This window comes from Monodelphis domestica, chromosome 8, assembly GCF_027887165.1.
Source record: "Monodelphis domestica isolate mMonDom1 chromosome 8, mMonDom1.pri, whole genome shotgun sequence".
In the NCBI taxonomy this organism is placed as follows: Eukaryota; Metazoa; Chordata; class Mammalia; order Didelphimorphia; family Didelphidae; genus Monodelphis; species Monodelphis domestica.
In genome coordinates, this window is record NC_077234.1 from 148,826,934 (window position 1) to 148,848,986 (window position 22,053).

Below are 22,053 nucleotides of genomic sequence, written 5' to 3' on the forward strand. Positions count from 1 at the left end.
ACTAACCACAAAAGGTGTTAACTTACTATAAAATGTATGACAACCATTTCATACATTGTATGGGAAGTCCTGGAGAGGAGTATCTGCTGTGATTAGTAGATGTAAAATTTATGGAAGGTGTCAGGAGAAAAAAATATCTTTAAATACAGGAAACAGAGGCACACAAAGATATATAGATCAATTAAAGATTTCAGTCACTCTGAGTTTGATGGGAAGAGATCAGTCACTTGGGTTTGTAGTGAAGAAGAGTCATTTGGAGGAGAGACTGGAAGAAGTCAGAGATGGACTGGAAAACAGACACTTGAGTGAGGAGAGACTGGAAGACAGACATTCAGACTTGGAGTGAAGACACTTGACTGTGGAACTGGACCCCTGGAGGAGCTCCTGCAGGAGACCTCAGACTGCTTTCCTTTTAGATGGTCACAGTGGTGAGTGAAAGTTTATTTGCCATTCTGGAGGTGTGAACCTCCAAGAAAGGCCCATTGTCTTGAGACTCTTTTCCCCTGACTGAAGCTTAGAATTTCTACCTGGTTCTGAAGAAGTCAGAGCTCTCTCTGTCTCTCTCTCTCTCTGTCTCTCTCTCTCTTACTCCTTTTCTCTCTTCCTTAAATATCATTCTATTGTAAAAATAAACTACCATAAATTCCAATTATTTTAGCAATTAATTTTGGGATTTAGAATTTAAATCCCGGGTGACCACTAATTAAAATATTCATAGTCCAAACCATAAAAAGTTAACAATATCAAACTTTCCATTTAGTTCTGTTTTTTTTTCTTTACAAATACATTGAAATCTATTTTGTTGAATGGCCATACTTTCCCCTGGAAGTATATAGTCAGTTTTGATGGGTAGGTGATCTTTGGTTGAAGACCCAATTTTTTTGCCTTTCTGAATATCATATTTCAAGCCTTGCTGCCCTTTATTGTGGAAGCTGCCAGATCCTGTGTAATCCTGATTGGTGTTCCTTGATATCTGAATTGCATCTTTTTGTCTTCTTATAAAATTTTCTCCTTAGCTTGGAAGCTCTTGAATTTGGCAATTACATTCCTGGGAGTTGTCTTTGGAAGATTTAGTGTAAAACGTGTTCTTTGAACTCTTTCAATGTCTACTTTGCCTCCTTTTTCAAGAACAACATGGCAGTTTTCTTGGATAATTTCTTTTGGTATGATACCAAGATTTCTGTTCATTTCTGGGTTTTCATGTAGACCAATGATTCTCAAATTGTCTCTTCATGGTGTTTTCCTGATCTGTCATATTGTCAGTGATATATATATATCTATATATATATATTTTTTTTTCTTCTATTTTGTCAGTCTTTTGACTACTTTGTTAATTCTTGCTGTTTTGAAAGATCATTGGATTCCACTTGCCTAATTCTGGTCTTTAAGGACTGGTTTTCTTTTCTGGTTTGGTCTTTCCAGCTTTTTTGTGTCTTCTAGCTGTTTCTACAATTGGGAGTTCTTGTCCTTTTGACTGTTATTTTCTTTTTTAACTATTTTCCACTTTTCTTGCCAGAAGACTTCCATCTTTTTGATAAGCTCCAATTTAAATTCTTCAAGACCTTGTGGCCAATTTCCATTTTTTGGAAGGTTTTGGTGCATTTATTTATACTTCCTCTTTTGCTATTTCCTATGTAGTCTGGATTTTTCCTCTTTAAAAATTATCCAGGGTCAACCCCATTTTTTTGTTTGTTTTTTCTTGGTGTTGGGAAATTGTTCTTGGCACTGTTTGCCATCACTATTGTGGTTTTTCCTTCCCTTTCCAGTCAGAAATCTGAGTGAGGAGGGCAGGCTTTCTATGTATGGAGCTAAGGAGCTAGGATTTTGCCTGAGGCCACCTCTTGAGTCTCTGCAGCTTCTCCTGTTTGCTGTCCTTGTCTGTGCTATCTCCCCAAGGGCGCCCAAGTTCTGGACTCTTCAACCTGGTGGGGTTTCAGGTAGAGCTGCTCTCAGGGGTAGGTCTTTGGTAGTCTTACTCAGCTACCAAGGACCTAGAGGTGCCTCTCACTCATTCTAGGGTTGCCCCTCACTCACTCATTGATTCTAGCATGCACTGACTCTGACTCAGGCTCTGTAGTTGGGGTGGGGGAGGGCACATTAGCTCACATTTTGGTAGAAGCTTTTTCACCATGTATAGTATGGAGATGCTCAAATCCCACATACCTTCAATGCTTCACCATCCTGTAGAGTCCCTTTGTTCATATGAATTTGGTTTTTTTGGCCTTTTGTGGAAGTTTATATTGGTAGGTGGTGAGGAAAGGAATAGTCCTGAGTCTACACTGCTGCCATGTTTTCCTTGAAGTCCCTTGTTATGGGTTTATTCTCATTTACTCATAATTGACTACCACTATACTCATAATTTTATATACACAAGATTTTAATTTTTTTCTCTTCTATTTTTTGTGGTTTTCTTTTGACAATTGATTCATATATCCCATAACTGAGCCATGTATCCTGGGGGTAATCCTGGTGCTGTTCAACACCATTTTCAGGTGGGATTATATTATTAACCTAAAATCCAAGTTTTTATTTTTTTGGGAAATTTAAGGAAAAGAAACTCGTCAACCCTCTGAATCAAGAAAGTGGATATTTTGAAGAAGGTGCCAAAAAGAAACCTGTGGAAACCAAACACTATCATAAGAGTCAGAGTGAACTTGGGGTTGAACATATTCATTCTGAATGTAAACTCTTATGCTAAAATGTATTGCCTCCTAATTTGCTTTTTTTTAATGCACCTATAAATTATTGATTTTGCTTTCTTTCTCTTTTATTTCCTTCTTATCTCCAACTATTGTAATTCCCATTAGAAAGTGAAATTGTTTTTATGTACCTCTAGCCAGAAGATCTTTAGAGGTATAAGTTGGTTATTTGAAATTATACACCAGGGAGACTAGGTATGTAAGGAAATTTAAAACTCCCTTTGTTTATTTTAACTTTATCAATGAAGAACTTGGAGTGCCCCTTCTTTCACACTTAGGCACTTGAAGAAACTTTTACTAGAGAAGGAATTTCACATCCTCAAAGACCTGAAGTGGATCTCACAAGCACTGACCCCCCTGGGTACTGCTAGACAAATTAAGGCAATATGATTGTTTCCTGAGATGTAATGTGGGAAAAGTACTGGGTAGAGAAAAGTGCTTATAAGGTGAAACCTAACCTGAAGTTGGGTATTCCCATTTTGGATTCTGACTTTAGATTCCCATTTTGAACTTTGATTTATGATTCCCATTTAGGGCTCTAATTTTGAATTTCCATTTTGGATTCTCATTTTTGGATGAGTCTTCTGATTTATGCATCCTGATGCAGACTTTGGATTCTGGTGGACTTTCAAATTTGGCTTACTGGGTTGGTGACTCAGGCTGAAAAGGTATTCTAACCTTGATGAACCAGTTGCCTCCTTGACTTTAGAGACTGCTTTTTGTGGTTCAGCCTCTTTGGTGTCAGTCATTTGGTTGGTGAAATGCTTGGCTGGAGACTCTCTCAGATTCTGGTGAGATTTGCTTTCAGGTTTGGATTTGTGGTCTGGAGGCACTCAGATGTGGACTTAATGCATTTATCTAGGCAATATTTTCTACCTCCTTTCTACATTTCCCTCTCTTTACTATTTTTTCCTTGCTTTAATAAAGCTACTCATCCTCATGATTTAAGAGATAATTTTTATTAATGGCAAACACAACAAAATTTTATAAATCTTAATTTGACCAAAAGCAATTTTAATTCTTACACAAGGTAGAAAAGTGGTAAGGTCTAGGAAGTGGGAGTTAAATGACTTGCCTAGGAACCCACAGCTAGGTAGTGTCAGAGGTCAGATTTGAACTTAAAACCTCCAGCCTTTAAGCCTCACTCTCAATTTGCTGAACCACACAGCTACCTCCTTAATTCAATTTTTTTAAAGATTGATTTTCATCCAGGATGTTTTGATTCTGCTTTTCTATTTTGTCTATTCTACTTTTCATGGCACTCATTTAACCAATGGACTTTTGGGCTTGTTCTTCCAATAGATTGATTCTGCTAATTTCTTCATTTTATTTGTGTGTCTTTCTTTCCATTTGACTAATTTTGCTTTTCAAGCTGTTATTTTCTTTTTTCATTACTTTCATTTCTTTTTTCTGACTTTTCCCCAATTTTCCTTCTACATGTCTTATTTGGATTTTGAAATCCTTTTTCAGTTCTTCCAACATTTGCAACCAGTTTCCATTTTTTTGGAGATTTTTGTATGTGCCTGCATGTTTCTCACCCTTTTCTGTTGCTTATGTTTTTTGTTCTTCATACCCATATAATTTTTTCCAGGGTCATGAGCTTTCATTGCAGCTATTTAATTATTTCCCCACTGGAGTACTAGGATTTCTGCAAGTTGCTGGTCACTTCTATCTTAGCTTTGGCTTGCAGGATTTTCCCTTGAGGCTCTCTTCACTTTCCTGTCAGAGGACTAAGTGAGCTTAGTGCTATGGAGCTCTGAATCTCACCTCCAGAGACTGGGATTACCAAAAATACATCTGTAGTGCTTTTTTGTTATTGTAGTCCATGTCCCAGAATCCCAAGTTTGCCCAGGTTTTGGTTCTACATATGGTAAAATAGGGGGGACATAAGGTGGTTGGCCTGCACTTTTTCTTTCTGCCTTATTGCCTCTATGTAGTTCCTTCTTATATCATGTAAATCCTTTCTTCCTTCCTACCTTTCATGTTGTGTTTAGTGGGAGAGCACCTTCACTCTTTCTGCCTTGACTCCTGTCTTTTTGAGGTGCTTATTAAAGAAAGATTTGGAATGCTTTTTGAAATGGTTTCAAGATTTCCCTGCTACTGTGAATTTTTTATTTTCTCCACTCTGATTAGTCTTTAAAATCCTAGCAACCAGGAATGTATACATCCCTACTTAAGAATTAAGGGTTGAGGCGGATGGCCTATGAGATATGTGCTAGCAAGTGACAAATAAGAAACAACTCACAGACCCCTTGGGCTGTCCTAAGTCAACCTTAAGCTACCATTGGTACATGTGACACACAGAAAGTGATGTACAGAATGGTGTATATATATATATATATATATATATATATATATGTATATATATATATATATATATATTTCACATGGCTTCCTCTCTTCTCTCTCTCATGGAGACGTGATTCTTTCTCTGGCTTGTGTGGTTTGTGGCAGCATGCTGGGTGTCTTGGAGGTTAGGAGGTTGCGGCTTGCTGGTGAGGGGACTGGGAGAAACTCTGTAGCTTAGATTAGGTGAGGCATCTTCCCTGAGCAACCTGGGTGAGTGGTTAGGCTGATTTCTCCTTTCCTTTAGCTCCTAAAATACTATCCTCTTAGGAGGCCCCTCATCTTGGAGTAGGCCTTGTGGCTGGAAGCCGAGCTAGTTTTGATCTTCTGAGGAGGTCTCATGGCTGAGTTCCCTGAACTTCCCTTGTCTTAGGCTAGGCCAGAGAAAACTTATACCCTTTTCTCTCTTCTTCTTCTTAATCCCTTCCCTCTATTGTAATTAAACCACCATAAAAATCTCAAACTGACTTGAGCATTTTATTGGGATTGAATTAATCCCTGGTGACCACTAGTGTAATATATTCAATCAATAACCCCTTAATTTTACCATTAACACTACAATGCCACCATCTTGGCTCCTGTTCCTTGCTTATAAGTTAATTATAATATGTATATATATAGTGGTAGTCTCTCGGTGACCGAGAATGACAATTGTCTTTGTGCATTATCATCTATTGATGTACCCTATATAATATGTGTATATATATATATATGCATATATATATATATATATATTTCTTGAGGAGATAAATTTGTTTACTAAGTTGACAACATTCAACTGCTTTGGTAGTAAGCAGGTCAATAATATACAAGAAAATACATTCCAAACAGTGTAGATCATTAGCAAATATATCTTATTGCAACACTTTGTCAATTAGAAAATATTTTTTTCAAAATACTATGTAGTTTGAATATAGTTTACAAGGATAAAGAATGATTAATAAATGTAGTATTTAGAAAGCTTCGAATATAAACTCTGTTTGTTGTTTATCCTAAACTAAAATGTTCTTAGCTATGTTAGAATATGTAGACTTCATGTACAAATAACTAATTTTAAATTGCTTTCAGTCACATTCCTTTTATATCAGAGTAGTGTCTTTGATACTCTCAAAATTTTTTCATACCATAAGTACAGGATCAAGAAACCATTACCCTAGGAGATTTCATTTGAAAACTAATGTTGCATTGGTGGGTATACAGTTTTAAACTATGTTAAGAGTAATGGATCTTCCACATTCCATGGAGTGATCATCTTGCTCTATTCTGTCCTGATCCAATAATAACTAAAGAACTATTGTATGCTGCTAATTGCCACATCTTTGTAAGATTATCTACAAGGTAAAGATTGTCTGGAGTATGACAAGGAATATTTAAATGTGCCTTAAGACCATATCAGATAAGTATTAGATTAACAAACTAGGCATGACCAACCTGGAGAAAAGCAGATTTGCAGAATTTTCAAGAATCCAGGTTCACTTACAACCTGAAGAAAATGACATCAAACAGAGGGATTTTGGCAAAGTATGCCTTACTTCTTTGTTTTTTTTTTAATTAAAGATTTTTTTTCTAAAATTAAACACATCCAGCATGTTGGGTTTTCTTCTATAGCAGATTTACAAGAGGACATGGTCAGCAGTCAAAAATGGCAGGAATTATTTTCAATATGCATCATAAAAGGGAGAACTCACATGATATAGTTATAAAATAATGATTCATTTTTTACAAGACAAATATAAATTCTATCCAGTTTATTTGTTAACTGGTTTCTCTACTCTCCTCAGCTTTCTTTGGTATTCAAAAAGCCTAGTATCATCTTATTTTGAATCTGAAGAAATGAGTGACAATATGATTTATTTGCATAAGATGAACTAAAGATGCCAATAAACAGAAAAAGGGTCTTTCTGCTCAGCCTTTCAATTTCTAGCTGGTGATGCTTTTGTTTGGAATAAAATTTATTTTTTCTCTTTTGATCTCATAATCTGCCATAGACTTTTAGGTCAAAATGTGTCATCTTACTTCTGACTTTTAACACTAGTTGTAGGTTTTCTGCTGCTGTTTTCCAAAATTTCATTGCTACATGTACGTTTCTCTTGAACTTGATGCCTTTGTCTTAATCAGCTTAAGAATCCTGGTCAAGACATATACACAGACTCTGTGAGGGAGAGAGTTAGTGTGTATGTGTGTGTGTGGGGGGGAGGTAGTTGTTCTTCAGGGATCAAAACTGTATTAGTCATTAAGCAGTTCTCTGAAAGTGGCGAAGAATACCAGTAAGAGGTATTTAAAATTACAAGGATTTAAAAAGTACACAGAAAATGGGTAGGTGAATCTTTCCTTTTATAAGGGAAATTTGGATATTACTGAGCTGGGAAAGGAATTTCATACTCAATCTGAGTAGGAAAAAATGCACAAAGGGCTTTAAAAGAATAAAAAAAAAATCTAATGAACTTGGAAACAAAGATCTTCCAACAGAGAAATTATATGAAATTTTAGCAATAGAAAGAATTTTGAAAACACTCTCTGGGAGAAATAGAAAAAACAGGTTGCATCAGTTAGAATGAAAAAAAATGAGGTTTTTGGCTTCAGAGACACAGAGGAAGTGTCAGCTTTTAGAGACAGGAACAGGAAGAAATAACATTATTTTGGAATGCATTAGAATGAACAGCCTGGATGTGGGAGAAAAAATAAGAGGAAAATTTGAAAATTATGCCAAGGTAGTGTGATTGAGAGATGGAGATATTAAAAAATGGAAGATGTCAGTACTAAAAGAAAGAAAAATTCAGATAGTCAAAAGCAAAAGAAGAGTAAAGGAAAATAGTGGAAAGAAAATATAGTAAGCTTATATAAATCAGGCACTTATTCACGAGTGTTATTTTGTATATATTTTACACACATACCTCTAATATATATACATATATATACATATTATAATGTAAATACACCCCTCTGTGTGTATGAGAGTGAATATTTCTGCACCATTTTATTGCCCAGTGGGCATGGTAGCAAATTGTACTCCAGAATGATTGAATCAGTTTACATTTCACAATTTTCCGACATCCCTTGAACATTTTTGATTTCCCCTTTTTTTGTAATCATAATAAACTGCTGGTAGGTGTGAGAAGATACTAAGACTTATTTTAACTTACATTTCTCTAATTTGATTGGAGCATTTATTTTAATATGACTGAAGATAGTTTTATTTTATTTTGAAAATTGTCTATTCATTTAATTTAATCATTTGTTAATTGGAGAATTTTTTTATTCTTATAAAATTGATTCAGTACTCTGTATATTTAAGAAATCAGGACTTTGTCAGAGACACTTGCTATAAAGATCTTTTTCTCAATGTGTTGTTTGTCTTTCCATCTTGCTTTCTTTGCTTTTGTTTGTATAATAAAATTTTAATTAATTGTAGTCAGTTATTTATTTTACATCTTACAGTGTTCTCTAAGTCTTGTTTGAAGATAAATTCTTCCCTTATCCATAGATCTGACAGGTAGACTATTTTGCTCTCCCCTAAATTCTTCATATTATCCTCCCTTGTTTCTAAATCATATATTCATTTTGATTTTACCTTAACATATGGCATAAGATGTTCTGTAGCTAGTTTCTACCATTATGTTTTCCAGTTTTTACAACTGCTTTTTCTTTTCTCAAATAAAAGTTTGAATATTTGTGTTTCTCAAACACTAGGTTACTATGGTCATTTACTATGTGTTATTGAGTGCCTAATCTATTCCATTGATCCACAACTCTATTTTTTGCCAATACATTATTGTTTTGAATGTTGTTGCTTTATAATATAATTTGAGATCTAGTACAGTTAAGCCATCATTTTTCATTTTCTTCTATTAATTCATTTGGTATTCCTGATCTTTTATTCTTCCAAATGAATTTTATTCTTTTTTTTCTAGCTCTGTGAAATGATTTTGGGGTAATTGGATTGGTATAACACTGAAATTAGGTAGAAATATAATATTTATTATATTGATTCAGTGTAAAAATAAACATTTAATTTTTTTTAATTATTTAGATTTCACATTGCTTGTGTGAAAAGCATTTTGTAGTTGTGATTATATAGTTCTTGGATTTGTTTTTGCAGGTAAGATACTGGGTATTTTATATCATTAACAGTTATTTTAAATGGGATTTCCCCCCTATCTTTTGCTGTCAGGCTTTTGGTAGTGTAGAGAAATGCTAATGATGTTTGTAAGTTTATTTTATACCTGTAATTTTGCTGGAGTTGTTCATTTTTTTCAATCTATGTGTTATCATATTAGTTCTTTAACAGAAATTAAATAAGTTCAGAATTTTTAAAAAATATAAACATTTTAAAAATCTAATTGAGGGAAAGATAAAAAATAGGAATCATGAAATCATTGATATGGAAAGGATCTTAGCAACTACCTATTCTAACCCCTTAATTTCCCCAATAAGAAAACTTCAGAGGTTCAGATAGAAAAAGTTTATATAAATACATATGTGTATATTTACATTTATTTATTTGTAAGCATATGATATGTTCTGTGACAACTAGGACCTCTGGTGAGAGGATTTGACAAGCCCTTTTCAGATTTGTTTACCCATCTTTATTGTCTACTTTTAACCCATTTTTCACCAGTACCTGTAAGAAGTTGTCACAGGAGCAGTAGCAACACTCCCATAAAATTGTCTTGACAGAACAAACCAGGTTGTGGGTAGCCAATAGGCTTTAAATTTATTGGTGATTTAGGATATGTCTACTCCAAGCATGTGAGTCTTTTCTTAGCAGAAAGGGCAAATGATGAGAACAATTTGTTCCAACAGTCATGAAGACATCTGAAATAAGTATTATTTAGTGCTTAGAGTTTGATCTGATATTGAAGAAATCATGTCATCCGTTTTATTCTCAGATTTCACTAGTTATCCTGATTTTTATCTTTCCATGAAGTTTTGAAGATATTGGCAGAAAAAGTGAGAATGACAGTTTCGTGAAACTTCCTCACTAAAATCCAATTCACATTCAAGTTAGGATATCTCTCATCATGAGGTCATTTGTCTTCATTGAAATTGAAGGATGACTTCTTACATACATATATAAAATGGATAGCTTGTAATTACAAATTTTATGAGTCATTGAACCTTTGTCTAAATAGCTATACATGAATATGGATATATAGGTATTAGGCTAAATTAGATTATTTTTTACCAAAATCCTGAGTATTGAATTATCACTTTTCTATTAAAAAAAAGGAAAAGAGCCTTTTATTTTAAATATTTCCTCCCTGTAATTTTCAATTTAACTAGTTAGTTGCTTATTATTCTGTAACTTTGACCTTTAAAGTTAGATACTTTGGCTATAAAAGTCTATTATTGTCCTACATCTTTCATGTTGACTGTGTCCTTTTCAAAATGTGCTAAGGTAATTATTTTAAAATACAAATAATACAGCAAAGCAAAGGCAGGAAATCCTGACTCCCAATTTCCTGCATTTTCAATGCCTTTCAAAATTACAATCACCTTGCTGCTACTAGCTAAAATTACACTCCATATTTATCTATTTGGATGACAATCTTCAATATATAAGTGGATGAATTTACATCATGTGATCACAGGGAGTTAGATGAATATTAACAACTGTTATCAGAAGCCCTGGAGGCTTCTGTGATGTGCCATCAAGTGTTTGCCAAAAAGTTGTGGAAGGATGGTTTTCATATTTGTTTACAACTACACCCCTTTCATGTTATCCACACAATAAGATGTTGTTATGTGCTTAAGTTATATGTTATGTGCTAGGTCTGATAGTCTACAGATTAGCATGTGCAAAGCCTTTGGTAGCCCAGGGCACTTTTTTAGATTATTAAATAATTTGTTTATTGTTTTGCATTTACAAAGAAGACAGACGGTGCACCTCTATATATAATTTTTTGACATCTGAATGACTGATCCATAGAAGATTTATAGTAAACATCCTGAATAGAATGCAAAAGAATATAGAAAAAAATCTACAGTAATGCCAAATGCCTTAACAATAATTTCAATGGTTCCTATAAGTGAGAAAAAAAGAGAGTAAAAGAAAAGAGAATAAAAGCACTGTGCAACAATGAGATAGTACCAGGTATCAAGAAAAATAGCCCCAGATAATAATCAGATGTCTGCTAATAATGAAATAAATTTTAATTAAAAAGAAAAATACATCTCTGCTAAAACACACAACATCATGAATGATCTCTATCTATATCAAAAAGACAAAGATTATCAAAGATAATAGAAAGTTTCTATCTCAAAAATATTCGAATATTAAAATCTCCTGATATTCATATCTCCATGAAACCAGAATTCCATAGAATCAGACATAAAATCATAAAAATCAATTTCAAATTTCAAATTATAGGACACACTAAAAATCTGATTGGAAAAAATACTTTACATATGCCCACACATGGAAATTTCACACTGTAGAAAAACGTACATCCACTCATGAAGATGTCAAACCATAAAAGACTGACATGCATGCATGAGGCATTCAAACTTACTTCCATGCATATGCACACATGAATAAAAGTCAATCTTACACACATACATATGATAATCTTACACACATGTGTGATCCTGTATGTTAAAATCATCAGAGAACACAGGACTTCAAACAAGGTGAAACAACAGGCAAAAACTAAAGATGTACAGATGAAGGCTCAGGACCTGTATATATTTCATGCAATCAACACCAAGGACACCAAAAAAATTTTGAAATCAAAGTCTGATGATAAAGGGTCATGTAAGATTTTGTAATACATGTTAACTTCACATGTAGGTACATGCATATACATTCACACAAATGCATAACCTAAAGAGGACTCATGGATGGTGTAAGTATGTAAGAACTCATAAAGAGTGCATACACATATTTTATACTGACATATTTTTTGAATTTCTGTAGGACCCAGTTAGACAGGAAGCTACACAACAATTCTTTTCTGAATGACATCTGAATAGAACTCATATACAAATGTAGCATAATGTATATATGTAAGTTTGTACAGACATAACAATGTACATTTATAGAATACTAATTAATTAATTTACTAATATTAATTTTTAGCATACAAAAATTTACTAATATCTAACAGGGAAAGTGTAGCTTATGGAAGTTTGAGACTCTAGGTAGGTTAGGGACAGAATGATATTATATTTTGTGATAAATTCAGAAAAATAATTAACTTAGGAATTAATAGTTTATAAAAGCTCTTACTTAGAAAATGTTATAGTTCATTTTTATAGGAAAGTTTATTTTGTTACAAAACTGTTATAATTGTTGATTTGGTTATTTGTGTTCAAAAACATATTTCTGTATTGGAATTTGCTTTTCACTACCTCTCCCACTTTCCTAAGACCCATATCTTAAGTTAGAACTTAGACAAATTTAAATAGTGAAGATAGATGAAGAATTTTTATTTTGGGGGGTGAAAAAAGTAATGAATAGACAGAATAAATTGGCATAAAATTCAAGTGAATATACATAAAGGGCAAACAAAGCCAGTTGACTTTTGTTTGACAACAGAGAATGGGAGATTGTAATCAAGGAAGAATGGCAAAAAGCTGAGTGAAACCTGAAATGTAATGAAAATGGACCGAGGAGAAGCAGATGGAACAGCCATGAGCCAGCGCAGGAAGGGATTCCGTGGAATTCAAAGGATGATTCAAAAGAGAAAAACTGTTGGCCAGAACTGGATCTGGTCATACTCTCTCACCAGAGACTGGGAAGAGCCAGGGAGGGAGTTGCCTTTCGAATACCCTTTCTGCCTTGGCTTAGTGAAAGAAGTTCTTGCCCACTGAAGACCTCTGCTGACTTAAAACTCACTTTCCCTTAGGGGAAAGTCAGACCATTTCTCTGAACTGACTTTGTGACAAAAAGCCTTCAACAGTTGATAGGGAAAAAGTCATTAGGCATTTCCCATCTTTTCCCTCTACCCCTTTCTTCCTCTACCCTTCTTTTCAAAGAAATAAAGTAGCCATTTATTACATAAAAGATTGTCTCTAAGTTTGTAATAGAAGGGATCATTTTCAAAGTAAAAGAAGAAAGTTGGGAGGGGTTGACTCATTTTTGGCCAGGTCCAGACTCCATTAAATTTGACTGGCTTAGTGGAGGAAAGAGGAAGTAGCTACACTCTAATCAGTCCTTTCCAGAAGGTGATTTCCTGGTCCTAGCATTTTTAATACCCTCTGTCTATCACATCATTACAGTATAAACATGAAAAATGAACTAAGTACTTGTCTTTGAAGTTCATAATCCCAAAGAGATGAAGGCCTATATTATTCATAATATTAGAACTGAATTCTGAATTATGTTCTTCTTCAGTATCCAAAAATGGCAACATCAAAATATTCAATCCAATTAATGGGGGAAAAAGTACTCAAAACCATTAATGGATGTATTATATACAAAAGAACAACAGAAATCCATTTCTCTGTCTCTCTCTTTCACTTGACAATTAAAGAATATTGAGTAATATTATTTCTAATAGTAATATTCTAATAACCTAGTAGTTAAATAATTCAGTCATAATTATTTCTTGTTCAACAATCTTGTAGAAAGTGCCTAATTGCTTTACCCAGAAATGATAGTTATAGCTGTTCTCTAAGTTTTCTGCCATTGCAGGCATAGTCAAAGATTATATCAGTTTAGAATGTTGTGACCATAGTCAATGCTGACAGGAAAAGGTTTAGTGCAGAGTACAGATAAGAACACATTTGCTTTTTAGTCAAAAATCATAAATTCAGACAGAAGTAATATAAGAAACTTTCCACTGAACCTTCCCTTTCCAAAGTTTTTAATGGTCTCTTAGTTGTCAAAAATAATGGTCTTTTCACAATTTTATTCTCTTTGACCTCTGTGCAGCCTTTGACACTGATGATTACACCTCCTCCTTGATGCACTAGTCTCTCTAGGTTTTCACAGCATCACTCTCCTGATTTTTGTCTTACTTATTCAACTTGACCTTTTCTATCCCCTTAGCAGAATCCCCTTCCATATCATTCCATCTTATAATAGTGACTCTCAGGATTCTTTCTTGAGTCCTTTTGTCTTCTGCCTCAAAAAGTATTTTATTTGATGATGATGATGAGCTGTCATCTTTATAGTGTTGTCTCAAATCTGCCTTTCTTGTCTGAATTCTCTTCTGACTTCCTGTCTTGCATCTTCAACTGCCTTTCAGATATCTCAAACTGAATTTCCAGGAGGCATCTTAAATTAAGTGTATTCAAAACAGACTCCATTATCTTCTCACTATATACCTCCCCACTATTTACTTTATTAATGTAAAGGGCAATCACATTCTTCCAGTCCCTTGAGTTCAGAATTTAGGAATTATCTTGGATTCCTCACCATTTCTCACCCCACCCCCAATACCCACAAATACCCATTCCCCTTTCAGGACATGGAACATGTTTAATGCATCCTTGTGATTCCTGTACCTAACATAAATTGAACATACATATAACAAGAATGTAATAAAAATTAATGATAATGACAATGCAGTAGGAGGTAATAATGTTTTATCCTTAATCTAAATAATTTATAGAAATGGAATGATTTAGAGGGTTTAGGGGAATATGTAAGCTTGGAGAAGGCAGTCTATGTCTCTTTCCTACCCCAGTAATTCTGGGGACAGTCGAGCAGGAAATGAATGGGAGTCACAGGGATAGATGTAATTCTACATGAAAATATCACTACTAAATCTAGGTATTAGATACAGTGGGAAAGAAATAATATGAAATTACAAGAGATTGGTCAAGTGTGAATTAGGGAGGATAGAGAATGAGAAGAAAAAATAATGAATAGAGCAAGATAATTTAATACATGTAAAACGATAAATATCACATGGAGACAAATGAATATGAAAAAAACCTGTGATTCAGACAAAGAAAAACAAAGTGGCAGAAAAAAAATATGGAGGTTATATCACTTGAATCTGTGGGGACATGAAATCTTCTGAAAAGATTGCACCTGACCTGAAACATGAGGGAAGACAATTTGAACAGGCAAAAATCATGTATGACTATGAGATCTGGACTATAAAGGAAAGTTAAGTAAGTGCCACAGAACTGATGCTTTCAAATTTTGATGTAGCAGAAGACTGTTAAGAGTCCATTGAATAGCAAAAAGAAATCAAGTCAATACTTAAATTAATTCAGACTATTCAAAAGAATATGCTGGAGTTGAAATTTAGGTACTTTGGACAGTACTTAGGTACTTTGAAAAGATAGCACTCACAGGAAAATACTTTGATGCTGGAAAATAATGAGATGGATAGATAGTATCATAGAAGCAAGTAACATGAGCTTGGACAGGCATTGCGAGAGAGTCGATAAAAGTAGTGCTGGTTTGCTATGGTCCAAGGGGTTACAAAGAGCTGAATATGCCTGAAGAATCCAACAAAATTTCTGAAATCATTCAAATTCTAGGTGAATAACTGACGTGATAGCAACTGTATTTCTGATTTCCTTGTTATAGTGAACTCCAAGCGAGGAAGCTCCCTCTATCAATGTGGATTGATAATTTCTCTACAATTAACATTCTTATAGAGTTGCCTAGAATAGTGGTTTTTAACTCAAATAAGAATCCTATATAGATTTAGAAAAGGATAAGTTAACATTCTCTGTTATATCATTTTTCTGTTTGTTTTTAAAACATTTCCCTTTTACAAGTTAAAAACAATAACTTACCTTCTACTTAGAATCATGTGTATTGCTTCCAAGGTAGAACATTAGGGCTGGACAATAGGAGTTAAATGACTTGCCCAGAATCACACAGATATGAAGTGTCTGAGGCAGGATTTGAAATCAAGACCTCCCATCTCTAGGCCTGACTTTTAATTTATTAAGGCATCTAACATTTCACTATTACATTTTAATCTTGTTCTTACCAAAATATGGAGTTTTTCGGGACTGAGAGTGTAGGACAATTTTAACATTTCTGTCAGAAATCATTAAGAGATTAAGAACTATAGGTATAGCTATAGTTACAGCTATTGATATAGATAGCCAGTGATAACAGTGAATATTAAAGAATTCTGTTTTATTGTCTTTAGTAGTTTGAATTACTTTAAGAAGAGGATAAAATATATTGCAACATTTTTGTCTTGTCACCTGAAAATTATTATATCTGTGAAGATGTTCATTTTCTTTGTTAAAATAATGTCAGTAAGGTGATAAAGCATACTATCTCAGTGCTTGCATGGGGACATATTTTAAATTAAAATGTAAAAATACAATTGGATTTCTTTCAGGGCTTGACTGGGACAAATCATTTTAATTTCTCTTTTCTGTTCAAAAAGCTAAATTATCTCTATTGCTCTGTTACTTTGATTCAAAATATTCAGCTGATACATCCTTTTGAAGGAATAGAAAAGTATTAAAAAAGTCATCTTCTGTTTAATTTTTTTCTTTATGTTTTTACTATTTCATATTTATTGTATATGCTTTGTATACAGCAAGGAAATAAGATACAGATCAGTGGTATAAGTGAATTTAAGTAGAAATAATGCATACTTTCTTGGAAATTATGATTCATGCAGAAATGCTATCATTATGTCATATTTCCATCTAAAATAATTATAAGTTTTGGATATGCCTCCAATATTTGTATGATTCTTGAGAATATAAAATGCTTTTAGCCTTTTCTTAGGCTTTACTCCATATGAATGTCCAAGACGGTTAATATTTCTTTATTTTATTATATAAATATAAACACAAGAGACATCTCAAGACTTCCAAAAATGAACATCTTTAATCAATTCAAGTGGAATCAGAGCTCCCATCTATAAATAAATTTAAAAAATAAATCAATTTCATAGCATGAATTGAAATGTAAATTAGCAATTTTCCCCCAGTGTTTCCTTTGTGTTATTCAAAAAGGTAACAGAGACCATCCCTCTTTGACAAATATAATATTGCATTGTTCTGTTAAAGGAATTTTCTTAATCTCTTCCTCTGTTCCCTTAAGAGGGTAGAAAGTAAAATTTCGTAGTAGATCAGAACTGACAGGAGGTTGGGAGTCAGAGCTGAAGATTCCATTATCAGCAAGACTAGGACTGAGGAGAAGAAGTAGTCTGCTCTCTGACAGGAAGTTAAGTGGGACAGTTGGTCAGTGAGAAGAAAAAGGAAGCAGCTTCTGAAGGAAGAGGGTATTTTGCCTCTGGGATCTCTAGAGAGTAGGAGGTCTGTCTCTGCGGCCATAATCTGCTGGCAGTTGGGTACCTACAGTTGGGCTGTTATAGAAAACTGATTGAAGGAGTGAGTGGTGGCTATTATTTTAGGGAGTTGGGTAGTTCATGAATAATTTATAGATTCAGTAGAGTATAGTAGGTCTGGTGTGCTAGGCAGAAGAACCTATCCTCAGAAGACAATTAAAGATAGTTTTAGGAAATTTTAGGTAGTATTAGGAATTTTAGGTATATTTATATGGTATAAGATCAATAATCTCTCCTCTTTTTATCTTTCTATCTGTACTTCTTTCTTAAATTAAACAAAGTTTATGTTAAACTGCTCTCCTCAATTTGTCAGACTCCTTAATTTAACACTTACAATACTTGGCAAGTCAGATAGGACATATTGGTTTTGAAATAGTCCTTGACCAGTAGTTTTAAATTGGAGTAGTTTTAAAATTCACACCTGCAACAATTTTTCACAAATTGCCTAACAAATTAAAAGTTACTGATTTATCTCTATATAGACATAAATGTTTACCCTAAAATCTTCATGAGTGCTAGCAATATTAATTTAATTTTGATTAAATATAATATATTGTTTACCATAATATAAGCATAATATGTAGAATAATTTTAAATGTCTGCTGCAATGTTCTGATGACAACAAAAGGATGCTCTGATAAAAATCATATTTAAGGAGTGAATTAATACAACACAATTATAGATATTCCTCATTTTAAACATAATTATTCTGAAATAATTTTCATTTTTTTACTTCTCCATAGAATTTAATTAAAACTTATGTAAGTAGAGATTCAAATTAATAAGCAAAATTTAAACTATGCTATATAAGATATATATGGAGAAACTATCACATTAAGCTTTGAATTTAATACTGGCTCTTACCAAATATTTTAGTGGGCAATTTATTTAATAAATCTAAAACACATTTTTATCTATAACATCAGAATACCAATGCTTGCATAATTCCTTCACAGTATTTTTATGGAGAAAGAAATTTAAAAATTATATGTGCTATATAAGTATACTGCTAAACATAAAAATAATTTATTTTTTCAGTCTCTTAAAAATTAAAGAACTTTACTTGTAATTGTGATTAAAATGTGTCTTTAGATTGTTTAGATTGTCACCTGATGTTCAGAGAAAAATTGAATACAGTGCATTTTAGAAAATTGTTCTTTTACAGGACAAAATTAAGCTCATTTTACTCAACTAAAATATAGATTCTGATGGTTTTTCATTGTAGTTCCTTTGTGTAATAAACCTTGACAACCATTCAACATTTCAATCAGACATTATGCTTAGACTCTACCTTTTAGTCACTTCTTTTTCTATTGTGGAATCTTAGGGTTGTAAATAACTTTCATTTGCATCACTAATAACACCAAGCTTCATGGAAAATGTGAATCCAAGAAATAGACTTCCATAAAACTATACCATTTTAGTAGTGGTCTCTAGGATCGCAGTGCAGGTGACTAAAGTTGCACTTTTGAGGGCAGTTTTTGAGGGCACTTTTGTTAACATCAGCTACAGCAACATAAGGAACTCTTAGCCAACAGATGGTGGTGAAGTCAGAAAACTGATCTGAAGAAGATTGTAAGGCATTTTTTTACTAGTACTGGGTTTAGGATCCTGCTGCATTGCCCAAACATTTCTAGGTCAGTGTTTTAGGGAAAAAAATGATTACACTAGAGATTGTGGGAGAATAAAGGAATAGATCACAGGTCCAGAGTGGACAGGAGGAGTATTTGTATTCATAGGGGAGTAGGAAACTTGGTCTCAATTCCAAAGTAGAGGGAAGCTACAGGATTATGGTTAAAAAAGAACAGAGAACCTAGTAATAACCTGGGACCTGTAGGAGTACTAATAGTGTTGACTACAAGGGAACAAGATCCTTTCTTTGGTAAAGATTAGAGAAAAAAGGAAGAGAGCCATGACGCCACTTCCCATTAGATAAAATAGTTTAAAAGTACCAAAAATCTAGATATCCTCAGTAATAGCTCTGAAAAAAATATCAGTAAGAAAGACCTGAAACTTGAGGCAATTCCACTTACATCAATCAGAACAGCAGAACTCAATGTTAACATGAAGTTTAAAGTGTAATAAGCAAAGAAAGACTGAAAAATGATTGGCAAGAGCATGTGAATCAGAACCATATGAGAGTCTGTGTCAAGATTCCAAGGGGGTTGTGGTCCCAATTGAAAACAGACTTCTTGACGAAGCTTTTGGAGGTAGCTGTGATTTCTGCCTATCTACAAGATATCTGGCCCTCTGAGATACCAGCTTGATGAGAGAGACTGTTTGAACAGGCTGCAGGCAGCTAATGTAAAGACCAAGGAAAGGACCATCAATTTCCACTGGACCTAATTTGAACTTTACCTCTAGGTTCTTGGTCCATATCTGGACACAGATTGTGAGGTTCTGTTTGGGGGGAATTTAACTTATTTAGCTTAGGAAGTTAGCCAATAAGACAGTACTAAGGGGAATTAATTTTGAGGATAAGATTAAGAAATTTCCCTTTTCCTTTGTTACCCTCATTCCTATCCCATTTCCCCATCAATAAACTTAAAATGTTTAGATGTTTACCTCTTGTCTTTTCCCTTTAAATATCCCTTAATAACATTTGGCAGAGCTAGGTAGGTTATATTTATTAATTATTGTTAATTGTTTGTTTAATTGTAAGTTAAGTGTAGTAAATTTACTTAGGGAAAATTTAGTTGAGCAAACATTCTAAAACCTCTCTGAGCTGCCAGGAGCTGAGAAAAGGCCTAATAGAATTCTGGGGATTTGGCTTGTCAAGAAGAGCCATTGTGACTACACACTTGCTCTTGGCAGCCATCTTGGAGCAGCCATCTTGGAGTGGCCATTCTGAAAAATAATAGTATTTTTATAATTTTGTAACATATATTGTATGTATATTGGACATTATAATACCACCAATACTGTTCCTAATTCTTCATTACTGATTGATGTAAATATGTCATTAGACATGTTAGGCACAATTTTATTGTTAATGTGTGAGTACTTTTTGTGCATCCCTTATGTTATATTTTTTGGTTTCCCAATCACGTCACCTGATATTGGAGTTTGATTGTATAAAACCAGTAATGGAAGTAAAGCTGACTGATGTATTTGCTCATGTTCCCCTAAGTGTGATCTGTTATTTTGTCTTGTATAAGTCTCGTGCACCTCTGTTTGTTTGGGGAAAATAGCTAAAGGTAACAATTACATGGTTCACTAAGGATTCTGAGTTAAAGTTCATGGTAATCCAAATGAGATACCCACTTAATAATATGGAATAATATATAGACAACTTACATATAAACCAGTGGTTTGGAAACAATTCTGACAATAATGATAACAACAATAATAATGATAACAATAATAACATCAACAATAATAAACCACTAAGCAGACTGGAGAAAGAAGAGACAACAGGAAAGGTCAATCTTTGTCCCCTTAGAGATGAACCAATAGTAACAAAAAATGGAATGCACAAAGTAAGAACGTATAAGAGATTTTCCCCACAGGACCTTGAATCAATAAAGTGAAGAACCCCAGATTTTAGTGATGAAATTAACAAGGTAATTAAGGAGATGCAATGGGCCATAGAACTTTATGACCCAGATTTCAATGATTTTGCACTACTTATGAAAGAAGTACTCAGAGAGAGAAAGGAATGAGTTCATAAGGGACAGTAGATCAGACTCTCTTTTGCAATCATTGCCAGAAAATTATAAACTTGACACAGCTGATGATGGGGTATATGAAGAACTTATTGAAGCTAGGGATGCCACATTGGAGGACATGGGGTGATACACAAAATGGCCTAATGAATGATACAAGCTTGAGGCGATCAATCAAAATGTATCAGAAGCACCTATGGTTTTTCTAGAGAGAATAACTGAGGCAGTTGAAACTCCTGGGAATGGTACACTTGATGAAGGCACCATTGCCCACATCAAGTGTATTTTTGTCAAGAATGCTGTGCTAAAGGTTAGGCAATTCTTTAAATCCAATTACCCAGATCGGGAAGTGCTTGGTTTGGAGGAATTGAGGAGAAAAGCCACATATTTAACCAATGACTCTGAAGAGAAAAATGATGAAAGAGACTACATTGTAGAAGATTTTAAAAGAAAATTGAGGGAAGCTGAATTAAAGGGAAAGGAAAGTGAGATTAAGGAGGTAAAAGCAATAGCTGCTTTGATATCTGTGCAGCTAGGAAATAACAATAATAACTATAGGCCTAGGGAAAGAAGATTAGGTCCTAGGCAATGTTTCCTTTTTGACAGAATTGGACAGCTATACAAGGATTGCAGATTCAGAAGCCAATTTAGAAGGCAAATTAATAGGAAGAGTTGTTTTAATAGGCAATATTATAATAGCCAGAGCAAGAATCATTATAATTATCATAATAATAATAACCAGAGGATTAATAATCATCATCATCAAAATAGGTATGTAAATCAGTGCCAAAATGCCTGCTGTCAGTAAAAACAAGTGCCTGATCTGACCACTATGCAGGAGTGGGTAAAGTCTGGAGCTAGGCCAAAATATAAACAGGTGATAAAAGGTGATCAGAAAGAAGGTGCCTATACATTATGAAGGTTTACCCTAGGTACATATGAAAATGAATCAAGAAATAATGCGTGGAGTATAAATGAAAATAAGTGTAATGATAATAAGGTTGATGAAAATACAAATGAATTAATTGAATCAAACGAAGATATAATGAGTGTTAATAATTGTACAGAGAAAGGACATTGTAATATAAATTTAATAGAAAATCCTAACAATGTAAA